This window comes from Sciurus vulgaris, assembly GCF_902686455.1.
Source record: "Sciurus vulgaris genome assembly, chromosome: 2".
NCBI lineage: Eukaryota > Metazoa > Chordata > Mammalia > Rodentia > Sciuridae > Sciurus > Sciurus vulgaris.
The window spans coordinates 30,292,129-30,307,326 of record NC_136462.1 but is presented as its reverse complement, the minus strand read 5'-3'; the positions used below and the strand labels follow the sequence as shown (position 1 = coordinate 30,307,326).

The following is a 15,198-nucleotide window of genomic DNA, read 5'->3' as shown; positions in this document are numbered from 1 at the left end:
ACCTCGGCCCTGGACCTAGATACAGAGGAGGCCAGTCACAGGGGCCTCCCTTAACATGGCTCCGCCCTGTCCCTTCCCCTACCACACACCCTGCCCTGCTGAGGCCCCTTCATCCATTCAACAAGCATTTGCTGGGTGCTGGCTGCAGGCCACGCTCTAGGGAGACACAGGAGACAAGGCACAGTTTCTGCCCGTGCTAAGCTCCTAGACTAGTGGGCAGAGAGAGACACAGAAACACACATTAACTATAATGCAAGGTGTCTTGTTCAGGGGGCTAGAGGTGAATACAAAGAATGGGTGACAGATGGGGAGCCCCTGGACTAGCCCCTGGACTTCAAGCCTCTAGGAAGCTGTTCTCTCTGCCTGGAAACCCCAAACCTATTCTAACAATCAGCCTTCTTTCAAGGCCTGCCTCCTCCAGGCAGCCCTCCAGCACATACTGTTGTCGTTCTGAATCTTCGTGCTATTCCACCACTATCCCATAATGCTTCTTCAATATTCTTCTGTTTCAGCCTCAAGGCTAGAAGCAGCAGGGGCGCCCAATGGAGAGGACAGTGGACTGCTTGTTAGAGAATCAGGTGTCTGGTCCAGAAGGGACTTAAGAGCCAGGAATGGGGCATAGAAATGCCTCTGTAACAAAGAACTGCCACAAGAAACAGTAACCATCAGCACTAACTGCACGCCCAAGGTATTGAGTTGCTTCCTTGTATAACTACTTATTCCCAACTGAGAAATGAGGAGAGGTTGGCTCTGAGAAGTAACTCATCCCAGGTCACAGAGCTCACAATAAGGAGCCAGGATCTGAATCCAAACCTGCTGACTCTCTGTCACACTCTGCTGCCCATCCATGTCTGTGTTGAGCGGTGGTTCTCAAACGTCAATGTAGGCAGGAAGATCCACCCAGACAGGGTGTTTCATGGGTCTGGTGGCAGGGGGATGGGGAGCAGGAGGGGAAATCTGTACGACTTCATAAGTAGTTCAGGTGTGGCCCAGGCACCAAACATCCCACAGAACAGCCCCCAAAACATAGGAAGGAATCAAGGGCCAGGAGCGAATATAGTGAAGTTTCCCAGGACCCACCACTCACCATTCCCCAAAATGAACTACTGCCAGAATGCTGTGCATTGCCCAGAAGATATGAGGGGTCCCACAGAGCCCCAGCTAGTCTGAGGGATGACTGGACTGGGGCCCAGCCAAGTGCCCATGTTCATGGACCGCTTACTAAGTGCCAGGCACTGTTCTAAGTGCATTGTGTGACAATTTAAAAATCTCATTCAAGCCTTACTTTGTCTTAGTTTACAGCCTAGAATGGTATATTCAAAAATATCTACTCATACAAAAGACGACGGTATTAAGGAACAGTGGATAAAAAGACATAAGATATGGAAATCAAGTAGCAAAATGGCAGACAAATATCTTACCTTGTCAATAGCTACTTTAAATGTAAATGTATGAAACACTCCAATTAAAAAGCAGTGTTTAGCCCAGGCACTGGGGTACATGCCTGTAATTGCAGTGGCTCAGGAGGCTGAGGCAGGAGGATCTCAAGTTCAAAGCCAGCCTCAGCAATGGCAAGGCACTGAGCAACTCAGTGAGACCCTGTCTCTATGTCAATTTCAATCAGTTCAGTTTTATCTTTCTTTTTTTGTTTTTTGGGGTGCTGGGGATTGAACCCAGGGCCTTGTGCTTACAAGGTAAGCACGCTACTGACTGAGCTATCTCCCCAGCCCGAGACCCTGTCTCTAAATACAATACAAAATAGGGCTGGGGACGTGGCTCAGTGGTTGAGTGCCCCTGAGTTCAATCCCCAATAACCCCCCGAAAAAAGAAAAAAAGGCAGTGGTTGGCAGAATTTTTAAAAAGATGATCCAATTATATACAGTTTACAAGATACACACTTTATATTCAAAGACATAAACAGATTGAAAGTAGAGGGGGAAAAAAGAGATACCATACAAACAGTAGCCATATCAGATATACCAATATCTGACAAAATAGACCTTACGACAAAAAGTGTTACTAGAGACAAAGAAGACTTATTCTGTAATGATAAAATTTATCTATCCATCAAGAGGCAATCACAGTTATAAACACATATGCACCTAAAAACTAGAGCTCCAAAACACTGAAGCAAAAACCATCAGAATTGCAGGGAGAAACAAACAATTCAACAATAATGATTGGAGACTTCAATACTCCTCTTTCAATGGACAATACAACTAAACAAAAGATCAACAAGGAAAAGAATACTGTAATATTTATAACAAATTAGATTTAAAAGACATCTACAGAACATTTCACCCCACAGCAGAATACACTCTTCTCAAGAGCACATGGAACATAAAATTACAAATCAATCCGTAAAACAGGTTTTAAAAGACTGAAATCACAAAACATGTTCTTTGATTAAAATGAACTGAAATTGGAAATCCAGTAACAAATTTGGGAGACTTACAGAAAAAAAAGTTTAGAAATAACTGTCCAAGTTTGCCCAGATCAAAAAGGCCACTCCTTCCTCAGCCCATGTTCTCCACATCTGTTGCGCAGCAGATCTCAGACATTTGCAAACATGTGGGTCGCCCCTTGCCCATCCCTCACACCAAACACATTGATCCTGACCCCAAGGTTGGTCTCAGAATCAAAACAGCTGTGCAATAATGAGGCCTTTGGGGTTGCAGCAGCTTGTTAGGTAGCCCTGCTTTTCCTTGGGAAAATGGCCTCAGGCAAATATCTGTGGCCAGTCTACAGGAGGAAAAGGCAGATTCTTCCCAAAAGAAAGGAAATTCACAGAGCACTTCTCTGAGCTGGGCACTTTACATATCCTAAAGTGTAAACCTTATGAGCCTCCCATTGTCTCCCTGCTACAGACAGAAACTGAGGTGCTGCTGTTACAAGTCAGAAGCAAGATCCTTCCAGGTCCTACTCTTTTCAGCACCCTATACTTGTGGGCCCAGAGGGAATGCTACACTTGAGAACCCACCAAGCCAGCATGGACTCTGTCCTTCTGTTCCCTCCCAGGGTGGCTGTATATAATGTTCTTCTCAAGAAATAATCCCAGGCCCAGTCTGCCAGAAACAGGTTCCCTTCCAGATTAGGGGTACTGGTAAAAGCCCCTGGAAGCTAGAAGAGTGTAGAGATGGGGGAGGAGGGCTGCAGGAATGGGTTGAAAGCTGCAGGGTCAGCAGAATCTCACTCTGAAATAAAGGCCTCCTACCACGTGGAAAAGGTGGCTCGGGCCTCTCTGCCCAGCCAGCTGGCAAAGCAAGGTCTAGTTGGGAAAGGCTGAACAGATTCCAAATATCAAGGGATGCTGGAGTTCACCCAGTCCAATTGCTCATTCCGCACAGCAGTCCAGAGAAGGAAAGAAATTTGCCTTAGGACACACAGCCAGGAGAATAGCAGGTCCCCAGAATCAAGGACTCTAATATAATGCTTCATACCTCCATTTAGGCAGGCTCCAGCTCTTGGCAAGGCACTGGGCAAAACCTGGAGCCCAAGTTAATCCCAACACCACATAAACAAGATTTCATCAATACCTCTTAAATTTCTTGAGCGTGCCACTCTGCAGGCCCAGCGCTGAGCACTCTACACAGGCTACCCTTCGCACACTACACCTGCACACAAGCTAAGTATTTTGCTCTCCCCCTTTCTCCACAAGGAACCTGGAAAAATCCCAGGGGTCAAATCATTTGCCTTAGGTTACAGTAGTACAGAGGCAAGGCCAGAACTGGAGCCCAGGCCTGCTTGTCTCCAGAGCTCTTTCTGCAAACTCCCTCCCCAAGTTTCAGGCTTTGCCTCCTGCCCGGATACCACACGAGGTGATCTGGGACATAGGACAGGAGCACCAGGTAGACAGCAGATGCCTCTGGACTGCTTGTGCCCTCCCTGAAGAGTGGCTTCAGCTGGCCTGAAAACTACTGTGATGTTCTGTAAGTGTGGCTGGTCGGCAAAGGTTGCTGCAAGAGGCCCAGCTGCAGGTGACTCACACCCCTGGGCCAAACTGGAAGACCCAACATCTTCTTCCCCAGGAGGAAGCCACACCCCTCCCACACCCTTCAACCCTGTACCTACAGTTGGCCAACAGCTCTTTAAAAATAAAGCCTCGACTCTTCCTTGCTTGTCAGATGTCCCAAATCTCCATGGGGCCCGGGGTTCCTTTCTTTCCCCTGGCCCCCTACAGTCTGAATCCAATCAGCTCCATGCTAATGGCCCCTGCCCAGCACACTGGGCATCAGCTCCAGCCATAACCACCCATGCCTCTGCATGGGGCTCCAGGGTGTGGGGGCTTTTTCTCCCAAGAACATAAATTCTTAAATAAAAGCTGTTTATGGCACATCCTGAGTAGGGGAGACAAGCAGGGCCCACGCACTCCAAAGACCATGGTAGAAATCCCTGTTTCATGGCCCATGAACCCTGAGAGGTAAGGTGACCATGACTCCGTGGATGACTCCTTGGGTAGAGCTGTGATCAGGGCTTCTAGGTGGATGTCCTCACACTTGGCACACCCCAGACCTGGCACTGCCAGGCCCTTAACATTTGTTTGGCTCATCTCCGTCCCCAGCAGGGAGGTGCAGCTAGGGGTCTGGTACATGGGGTCAAGGCTGACGAGCTCCCCTCAGTCTATGCTCTCTGAAGTTCAGCTCTAGAAAAGGCCTACTAGGACTGGGGCTGAGGAACATGCTGAGGTTGGTGTCTGCTGGTTTGGGGTGAGTGAAGGATGCACGTAATACTGCTAATGAGTAAGAAGCACAAACACCTGCTGCCAGCAGTGAAGGGCTCCCAGCACGGCTGACGGGAGTCTCCTAGAAGGGCTGCGGAGTGGGCACAGAGAGCTGCCTGTCTTACTCACCCGACCATCAAGTCAGCATCAGCCCTTTCTCAGGCCCCGGTCAAGATACAGGCCCTCTGCCAAATGCTTGCACATTCCTTGCATTTCTCCAATCTCTGAGCAGCTGCTGTAGGGCCCTTTCTCCTGTGTTGATTTATTCTTTATTGTTCCTGAAATACACCCAGAGGCCTTTGGCACAGTACACCAGGCACCGGCAGAGCATTCAGCCTAAGCACCAAGTACACACCAACCAGGCTCTCTGGGACCTGGGCCAAGCCAGCAGGAATGACAGGCCTGGGGTCAAACTCAGCAGCCAGAAAAAGAGACCCAAGATTCCACTTGCCCCCAACCCATGGTCCCCAGAGATGTTCTCAGGACTACAGAGGCTGGGATGTGTTTAGGGAGGAACAGACACATGGAAGGTCTCTGGAAGGCCTAAACCAAGCCTTTCCCCTCCTCCCTTGCAGGAATGACTGACCCAAATTCCTACTATCAGCAATGCATTCCAAAGGTAAGGCATTGTTCCTTGTGCACATTAAAATAGTCAGGAGAAATGTGGAGCTGTGTGGTAGGAGGGTTAGACAGAATACCTGCTGACTTCTCCCATCCCCAACCTCTGCAAGCCTCAGGTTCCTTGTTGGTGAGTGAGCATAACAGCTTTGAGTTATAGGTATTGTGGGATTAAATGATCTAATACATAGATGAAGTGCCTGGCACAAACTGAGCACTCAATAAATGTGATTTCCTCCCCACCCCTTGCTGAACAGGGGTAGTTCAGGTATGATTATCAGTCTATAACAAGTTGGGGGAAATGAATCGTTTGTTTCATCCAGGACTGTCCAGGTAGGCATAGGACAAGGAGTCAAGGAGTCCCTGCAACAGTGTTGGGCTCTGCAGGTATGCAGGGCATCTGGCCTACAGACCCAGGAGACAGGGCTGGCAAGAAGTCCAGAGCACACACAGCACAGGCCTCCTCTGGACTCAGCTGTGCCAGCAGGGCCTGCAGGGACACAAGGGGGTAAGAGTATTTCCCACATAATACCTGGCGGAGCTTCCAGGCCCACAAGGAGGAGCCACCACCCTCTTGGGTTCACTCTAAGAAAACCAATAAAAAGGAAGGCTCCATCACCTGAGGGAGGCTGAGGAAGGGTGGCCACAGGAAGTAGGAGCAGGCACGGCAGAGACACTGGGCCTGCAGAAGGCAAGCCTGCCAAAGGCCACCACAATGAATGTTCCACAAGTGGAAGTGCCTGCCTGATTATTTTTGGCACCTCTTCTCCCCAGAGCCAGCAAGGAAAGGCAGCTGCCAGCAACGTGGAAATGCTGTTTATGCTCAAGTGTGCAAGCTTGCTGCAAGAACAGAAATGAACACTAACAGCTACCATGCAGAGGCACCTCTGCCCGCTTTATTCCTCTCCCGACAGTCCATGCAAGGCCCAATCTGCGCGTGGCATAGCTGACGTAGTGTGGGTACTTCTGCTTTCACTCAGATCTAGCCTTCCAACCACAGACCTCGTGCGTGCACGCGCGCGCGCACACACACACACACACACACACACACACACACACACTCACACTCAGACAAATAAATAACTACAGAGCCAGCTGAGGGCTGGGCCACACCCAGGAGCCCAGACAGTATTCCTCTGGGCTCTTCTGCACTGAAGCAACCCTCTCAACTTCCAAACTGGGAGGGGCAGTGACCCTGGACAGGACACAGGCGCAGACCCTCTTCCTGCTCCCTGGGGTAGAAGCCGAGCCTGTATGGAAACCTCCAGCAATTCACAGCCTCTAGGCTTCCTCATTTGAAAGTGGAGTGGGACTAGATGTCCCAGAGTGTTTTCCAGCTCTGCAGTGATTTCTAGGGGCTGAGTAGTTCAGGACTATGACCTATGGCCATCTGTGGCTTCAGACGGTACAAGGTCAGGTGAGAAGCCAGGTGCTTGTCCCAGGACCTGCCAATAGGCTGGGAAGAGGAGGTTGAAGGGCCAGCCCTCCTGCACTCTAGTTACCACGAAAGCCCCTTCTGAGCTCAGGAGCCTTCCCGTCCAGAGAACTGGCAAATTTGGGCCACAGTGGGCTGGACTGAGGCCTTTGTCTGCCCAACTAGTGGGAAAATCTGGGGAGCAAAATCCCTCAACGCATTCCTTCCTCTCTGGACTCCATTTCCCCAGAGAAGTTGCATGACCTGAGGGAACCCCCTTCTGGCTGCAAGCCCAAGGTGCTTCCCTCTCTCCAGGCTTGGCTAGCTGGCCCTGGCTGCTACCCTCCCCCTCCTGGAGACTCCTGCAGGAAGAAGCAGTGCCTGGAAAAAACGCTGTCACCACGAGTGAGCTACTTGCGGCTGGGGAGAAAGGCAGAGGGAACAAGGAGCACCTTCCTAGCTCGCCACAGCACGAGGCTGCGTTCCAGGAAGAGCAGAAGCGAGGCTGCTAGGGAAGCCTCGGGCTGGGCCCACCCCTCCCCACCGGCCCCCACAAACCACAGCAGCAAACGCTTCCCGAAGGGAGACCCCCACCTCCACCCAGCAAAACCTCAGCTCTTCTCTGACAAGTGGCAACTTTCTTATATAATCCTTGATGCTGCCTTGTCCTTGATCTATTTCAACCAGTGAAAGGGCCAAGGTGGTCCTTGGAGGCATGACTCCAAACCTCTATCCAGGTCACACTGGGAGGCTCAGGTGAAGCAAAGACAAGGGGACTTTTTCCTTGGCTGAGAAAGCAGGCTTCCTCCCGCCCACGCCCACGTGAGCAGTTCAGCCTAGGGCCTGGGCGGGTAGGTTCCCCAGAGCACATTCTGATCTCTGGGAAGCTGAGCCCTTAACCCTTGTCTGCAGGGACAGAGTCCCTTGCTAAGACACAAATGCACCAGTGACTGGGCCCATCTAGCAGGTAGTGGATCACATAGTTGTGCCCAGGGCCGTGGGAGTTAGAAAACAAGCTTCATTTGCTTAAGTGCGGGGCACTGCTTTCCTACCACAAACAGGACATCCTTCATATCCTCTTCCCTGGTAGGAGCAAAAAGCAAACAGCAGCTGGACCTGGAATTAGTGAAATGATAGCTACCATCTGCTAAGTACCTACTATGTCACTTTACATGCATGATCTTGTTTAGTCTTCACAGTAACCCCATGAAATACTATTATCCTTCCCATTTTACGGGGAAGGAAACTGAGGCTCGGAAAGTGAAGCAATGCCCAGAGCCACACTGCAAACGAAAAAGGTGAAGCACAACCTGAACCTGGCCAGGCCTCATTCCCCTGTATTCACCAGACTTTTCTTCAGTGTACCTGCCAGGGTGACTGACTGGCCACACACCATCCAGGAATGGTGTTCTGAGTGTGAGGGTGGAAGTGGGTGTTGACAAGTTTTGCTTGATGGCTCTGGAATTTGAATTGATGCCCCCACTAACTGCTATTGCTCCCAAGTGTGTGACTGTAAGAGTAAGTGTGCGTGTGTTGGGGTGGAGGGAGGGTGATCTGGATTCCAAAGAGCAGTTTCCAACACTAAAGTTATGCTGTAATGCTTCTGATTCATAAAATGAGCTCACAGTCTCACAGTATCCTGAATGTTGCTCTGAATGCAAATGCAGATCCCTTACTAAGAACTGGGATTTCAGCATGCTCCACCTAGCCCCAGCCCAGCAAGCCATTTCCTTCAGCCCCACACATTCAGAGTCCTAATAGCAAAAGCAATACCTCCAACCAAATGAAACCACTGGCAGCATTTCTGCAGCCTGCAGTGAATCAGGAAAAGGAGCTGCCGCAGCTGTTCCTACACCAAGGCATGTGCACACACACACAGGAGGGTGCCAACCTGGCCTGGCAGAAGGAAATGTCCAGGTTAGCAGATACCAGGGCAGGAAGCTCCACGACTCTTTCACTCTTTTTCCTTCAGTCAGGATGATCAAGAGGTTCTAGAAGGCCAGCTGCAGGGCATTGCCAGGAAACTGGGTTCACTAACACCACAATCACTCATAGTAGACTGATTCCTTTGAAACTAATGACACAGTATAAGGAGGTTCCATCAGTAGGGACTCTTTGTGCCTTCCACATGCCAAATCCACATATTTTTTTTCTTTTTTATTTTTTTGCAGTATTTGGGATTAAACCCCATTCAGGGCCTGGTGCATGCTAGGCAAGCACTCTACCACTGAGTTACATCTTCAGCCCTTTTTATTTTGAGACATGGTCTTGCTAAATTGCTGAGGCTGGTCTCAAACTTTTCCTCCTACCTCAGCCTCCCGAGTGGCTAAGATTACAGGTGTACACCACTGTTCACTCATTCAACTAACAGGCACTACACACTTACTGGATGCCAGGCACTGGCGAACAACAAAGAACAACACTGGAACAGAGACTACATTTTCCAAACACTCAGAGCTCTCACAGCAGCTCTGCAGAGGAGATATAAAAACCAGCCTGAGTCTATGTTTTTGACTACCACACTGCAGTATGTGCATAAATAACTATGTAAGATGACAGAGTTAAGACCTTCTTTCTGAACATTCATTGTCATAAGACCTAAGAAGGCTAAGACCTTCAGAAGTAGCCTTTGAAACAGAACTAGAAGGAAAAGCAGGAGTTTCCCAGCCAGTTGTGGCCACTCCCTCCTCACCATGAATGATGTTTTCTTCTAGGAGACCCAACTACAGGAGAGGGACTATCAAGGCTAAAAATTCCTTGCCCAGACCCATTCACCTTCCAGGACGCACACCATGCACACACCCCCAATCATCCTCCCACGCCCCACTTGTTCCAGCAGTCCCGGCTCCACTGAGCAACCTTTCCTGGGTTCTGAAGTCACAGAACGCCCTTAGCTAGCCATAACTGCATGTTGTCTTTTTTCCTTCCATTTATTAAAAGCAGGAGCCCACAGGGTCAAACATTGGGGCTATTTTTAAATCCCATGTTTAAAAGTTAAGCTCTCATTCCAGTGGGCACTCCAAAGGCACTCTTTGCTGGAGCAGGCTGACAGGGCCAGGGAGAGTGGGGGCTCTGCCTGACACTGGAGAGGGCACACTGGAAGTGCGCAAGCCTGTCCCAGAGCAAGCTGTATGACCTGGGGGTATCCTCCAGGTTCCTTACCTCCTTGTCCTCTGGGCACTACACAGACCAGAGAAACCAACCAAAAGCCAATCCAATTAGAGTGGAGACTGGACTGGGGCCATGCAATGAGACGTTTATCCCAGTAATTGAATGTTTAGACCCTTATTATTCACTGTACACAGCAGGAGAAAAAGAGGCCCATGAATTCTCAACCTGGGAAGGTCCGTCCTTTCCTTTTGGTTCTGAAACCACCTAACACCTGTAGGAAGGGTGCATTTCTCTGATTCTAAGGTGGCAAGTATCACACCTTCCCTGGGAGCCTCTGGAGGAAGATCAGTGGTCTCTCCCCTCAGTCCAGGCTCCCAAGGGATGAATGGCTTCTCCTCCGAGCTGCAATTCTTCCACCTTCACTGGACCTGTCTCAGTTCTTAAGTTACAGGGTAGCTGAGACCTCCAGACCAGGCTCCCTCTGCTGGAAGAAGCCAGACACCCTCTCCCCTCCCCAGCCACAGCTGCCAACAGAGATCCCCTGCACACACGTGCCACAGCAGTCTCCACGATCAGCCAGGTCCAGCCAGCACTCCTCCATTCCCCAGCAGGTTCCACATGCTGGCGTCCAAAGCGGGATGGTAGAGGCAGGAAGTAGCCACCGAAGTTGTGGCCAACAGAGTTTTAAAAGTAACTTCCCCTTTCATCCTTCCAGCAGCTCACGCTAAAGGATGAGCTGGTATGCTCAGTGGCCTCCTCTTTGGGTGGCAGGCACCTCCTCCAGGTCTGCCTCAGGGCTGAGCCTTGAGAGCCCCAAGGCACACCGGGCTCCTCAACCTCCAGTCAGCCCTTACCCGGAGTGGGTTGGGGCCCAGGAGGGCAACCTGGAGCATACGCGCCTGTGTAAACGGTTTTTATTTTTATTTTTATTTATGGGGGGGGGGGGGGTGTGTGCGGTGATTAACTCCATGAAGCCAGCCATATGCAGGGCCCAGAGGAACCTGGGCTCCAGCGTTCCCGACAAGCATCACGGAACACAGCACCGGGGCAGGCGTCGCGCGGGCTCGGAGGGCCGCTGCAGCGCGGGCATGCGGGGGCGGGCAAGACAGATGACAGGTCTGAGGTGCGCCAGCAGCGCCAGGGTGCGCGGGGTGAGGCGGCTCTGCGCTCGCCAGCCTGCTCGCCCGCCTGCCAGCCCGCGCTCAACGGTCCAGTCTAGTCTAGGCCTCTAGTACACTTGCCCCAGGTCCCTTCCTCCCCTGCACCGCTGTCCCCCGAAGTCCCGACGCCGACACAGTGCCCAAGCCCACTTTCCCGAGCACGCTGATAGGGAAAAGGGCTCCAGCGCCAAGTTTCCGCAGCTCGGAAGCCCCTCGCCGCGCCTCCCGGGCCTGGGCTCCGTCACGCCAGCCGGTCCCTAAGGACACCACGTTTCGCTCGGGCAGGGGAGGAGCAGCCGTGTTCCCGAGCCGCCGCCGCCGCCGGCTGGGAGGCTTGGAGGGTTTTCCTGCCGGGGCCGCGCCCGGGTGGGCGGGGGCCGCGCGCGAGCTGCGTAGCTGCACAAACACGGCGGGGTTGCGCTGCACACGCAGCTGCGGGCGCAGGGTGCGGGCCGCGCGGGAGTGGGCTGCGGACGGCCCACGCACGTTCACGCGCACCAGCTCCCACCACCGCCCAGGCCTCAGAAGTTGGCGCGTGGCGGCCCCCGTGTCCCCGCGCCCTGGCTCCCGGCCGCGCCTGCAGAGCTGCAGCCCGTGGAGCGAGCGGCCACCGTTTGCGTGCCGCCGGGGGTCTCCTCGCTGCCCCCACCAAGTGCAGGCCTCGGCCGCCTGCTGTGTAGCCCACTTACCCCGCTCCTGCCGAGCTCTGGCCTCTGCTGTCCCCCTTCCGCCGCGGGCCACCGCCTTCTGTCGCCTCCCGGACTACGGCCGCTTGCACGCACTCCCCGATTTTAAAAACAAACAGGCGCCGTCGCCTCCCCGCGGTGTTCGCGGGTCTTCCACCAGCCAGCGCCTCCCGAAGCTGGGAAGTTTGCTGGCAGGGCCCGGGCGGGACGCGTGGGTTGTCACCCCCCGCTTGCGGCGCAGGAGCCTCGGCGCGCCCCGCGCCGTGCTGTCCGCCTCACAAGCGCTCTTCCCTCCCTCCGTGTCACCCCCAGTCCTGCGATGCAGTGTCAGGATTGCACGGCTCTGACTCATCGGTTGAGCTCACAGCTTGAAAAAGAGAGAGAGAGAGAGAGAGAGAGAGAGAGAGAGAGAGAGAGAGAGAGAGAGAGAGAGAGAGAGAGAGAGAGAGAGAGAGAGAGAGAGGAGAGAGAGAGAGAGAGAGAGAGAGAGAGAGAGAGAGAGAGAGAGAGAGAGAGAGAGAGGCAACAGCGAAGGAGGACTCTGGCGTGCTACAAAGGATTGCACAACTCGAGGCTGGGAGCGCGGAGCGCCCAGCGGCCGGCCGGCGCGCGCCGCACCGCGGCGAGCAGGAACCAGCTCTACCACTTCATCAGCACAACTGTCTCCAGGCTGCCTCTCCGCCAGCAGGCCCAGCGCCGCCCACTTCCTGCGACCAAATAAGGCCGAGGAAGGCGTCTTTAAAACTCCGGCGGCTGCCGGGGCTGGGGATTTCCAACAGACCTCACCTCCACTCCGGAGTCGGAGTCGGTCGCCACCCTCCCCCAGCCCAGGCCGGCGCCCCCATGGCTTTGCTGGAACCAACAGGCCACGCGGCTCGTTCCTTGCACACCAAGGTCAGGAAGAGTCGGTGACGAAATGTTTGGAAACCCATCGAGCCTGCCAGGAAACTGTGTGTGATGTTGGGGAGGGCACAAGTCGCTTTCTTCCACAAAAGAAAACTCTAGCTTTGAATATCCTCTCCAAGGCACTTCATTAACAGCCTCCCCGAGTTTCACTTTCTGGCCCACCGGCCTCAACCGGCTCTCAGTGGTGTCAAGGTTATGGAGAAATGGGCCCCAACCCACATAAAGGACCCACAGGGCCATTACTTAAGTGATGAAAAGCTCCTGGGTTGAATTCTAGGCCAGGGTTGGGGAACTTTTCTCCCCGTGCGCACATTTCCCCCTACCTTCTCTAAATAATCCCGCTGATAATTTTCTGGCCCAAGTCCTGTTGCTTCTTTGCCTGACTAGAGGGAAGATGGAAAACAATTGCTGCAGATCAGGAGGTCTTGCGGGGCCAGAGGAAACTCAGGGGAAAGTGCCCTGTTTTTCCTTCCATAATTTTTGTGTTTTGTTATTTTTTAAGGAGGTAAGTAAAAAAAAAGTTTCCTTTGAAGGAAAAACCACCAAAGAATGAATATACTGTGTCTTGGTAGCTACTTTCCCCTGTGGCCCATCCTAAGAGTCAGGTGTCTCCCTTGTCTTCTCAGAAGAGCCAGAATATGATTCTCACACACACCCTGAGCCTATAGGACCCCGGCTTTTCACACTCCCCACCCACCACACTCCCACCCCTTTCACCCCTCCCAGAGAGTGGATGACAACGTGGGGACCTTCTACCTAGAAACCCTACAAAACCTACACTTGTTCCTAAGTGGCATGACTTTCCCTCTTCCTCTACAAGCTTTGCTGGCTGGAGCACCTGTTGTGCATCTGGAAGTCACACCTCACTCAGAGGGAAAGGGCTTATTTGTCCCATGTTATGACAGATATGTCAAAGTAATGACCACTTAAAATAGTCTTATCTACAAAATACCAGTAATTTTGCCAAGGGTCTAGACCAGATGACCTCTTAAAATGCCTTCGAATTTAAGATCCATGTTTCTGCATTTGTAAAAAGTGAATGGAGGAGCCAGGGAAACCACTTTCTACACAGAAAAGCCCAGGCTCCCAGATTTAGCAGCCATGATGAAGTATTGCTCCTGACAAGTCTCAGCATTTCCTGTACAGCTGTATGTGAGAGAACTGTATTCCTCTCATTCTGTGCATGAGGACTCAGGTTCAGAAATGTTATGTGCCTTGCACAAGGTCACAAGGCAAGACAGTTATCTGTCACCTCTCTGCTCTTCTTCCAATCTCCTGCAGAGTAAGGCAGCAAGCAATTGAGGGACTAAGGTACTCAGGCATGTAGCCTCCCCACCTCCCACCCCCAGGAGAGACTGGACTCTCAGAGACTCAGTGTAAAAGCCTTTTTGCTTTTTCCATTTGCCAGTTTCTTCCCTCCCACTGGCAACCCATCCAAGTGAAGGAAACAAAAGCAAAACCACTTGGTCTCCAGTGCCCACTCCGGCCAGTTTTTTCTGCAAACCTACAGCCATCCTGACCTCCCCTGCGGGCCCACCCCTGCAACTGACCTGGGGCCAGCCAGGAGGAAGCCCCTGAGAGCCAGCGCAGAGCAGCCCAGGGACATTCCCAACTAACCAGAAAACCCAGCTGGGAGCACATTCTTAGAAGAGCCTGCCACCATAGATCCAGGGCCTGGCCTCCAGGGAAGAAGTGGGAGCCACTCCAAAGGGCACTCCTCAGCTTTGTCCTAGGTCCTAAGGACTTCCTCCCTGTCCCACACTGGCCTGCCTGGCCCAGGAGCAGCATGGGCAATGGATGCAAGAGACACTGAAAAGTCAATGACCCTGGAGGAACCCTGCTCACCTTGAAGCAGCACAACCTTTCACCTAGACTAAACTTCCAAATTTGGGCCATCTCAGAGAGAGGAAAGGGGTCACATGGTGTGCAGGAAAGGAGGGCTTGAGACTTCTAACAGCCCCCACTTGGCAGGAGGAGAAATCTACTGCCACAGCAGGCAGAAGAAGAGGATGTGCAAAGAAAGCTGCGGCCTTTCCGGGAAAGACCTGCAGGTCAGTCTTGCTGCAGATATGACAATGCAGAATCACTGACATGTGAAGTGAAAGTTTTGGTTTTAGAAGCTCTAGCCCCTCCTTCAAGCCTCTGGAACAACCAAGAAGGTGACCTTTTGTGGTTGGGGCTGGGGAGGTCTTCCTTAGACCTTACCCATAGAGTGATATTTTCCTTACCATCCCCCTCTTCACACACTGCAGGAAAGAGAGGAGTATGGAGTTCCAGTTCCTGGGAGGTAATTGCTGAGAAAGAAACACTCCAGGAAGCAGAGGACCTTGGACAAGCTTGCAAACTCCAGGTCCCAATGAGGGTAGAGTTTTATTTCAGAGGCTTCCTGGCACCACATTGGCTCTCTGCTCTGGATTCTGTTCAGAGTGGCCCAGAACTGCCCTGTGTGGTCATCCCCCATGTCCAGACCATTAAAATCTTCCAAAGGTTAATTTTATGGTATATGAATTATATCTCAATAAAGCTGTTATACGGAAAAAAAATAAAAGCTTCCAAGGAAGCCAAGATCTCAACACCCCACCC

The 15,198-nt window shown here is 52.2% G+C and overlaps 2 protein-coding genes across 5 annotated transcripts in view; both read right to left on the bottom strand.

The window, feature by feature from the left end:
- The window catches only part of MIDEAS (mitotic deacetylase associated SANT domain protein), a 63,306-nt gene that overhangs the window by 28,626 nt on the left and 19,482 nt on the right, over positions 1 to 15,198 (bottom strand). Inside the window, exon 1 of one of the 4 annotated variants that reach the window (XM_079129750.1) lies at positions 11,713 to 12,150. The exons of 1 other annotated variant lie outside the window; for it this stretch is intronic. The gene's annotated coding sequence lies outside the window, so the exon portion shown is untranslated. Of the gene's footprint in view, positions 1 to 4,849; positions 5,720 to 11,712; positions 12,151 to 15,198 lie in introns of those variants that run through there. 2 more of the 4 variants (XM_079129747.1, XM_079129749.1) reach the window with 2 other exon arrangements.
- Positions 1 to 15,198, bottom strand: part of HEATR4 (HEAT repeat containing 4) — a gene marked incomplete at its 3' end in the record, with an annotated part of 285,455 nt that overhangs the window by 260,347 nt on the left and 9,910 nt on the right. The window lies entirely within an intron of this gene.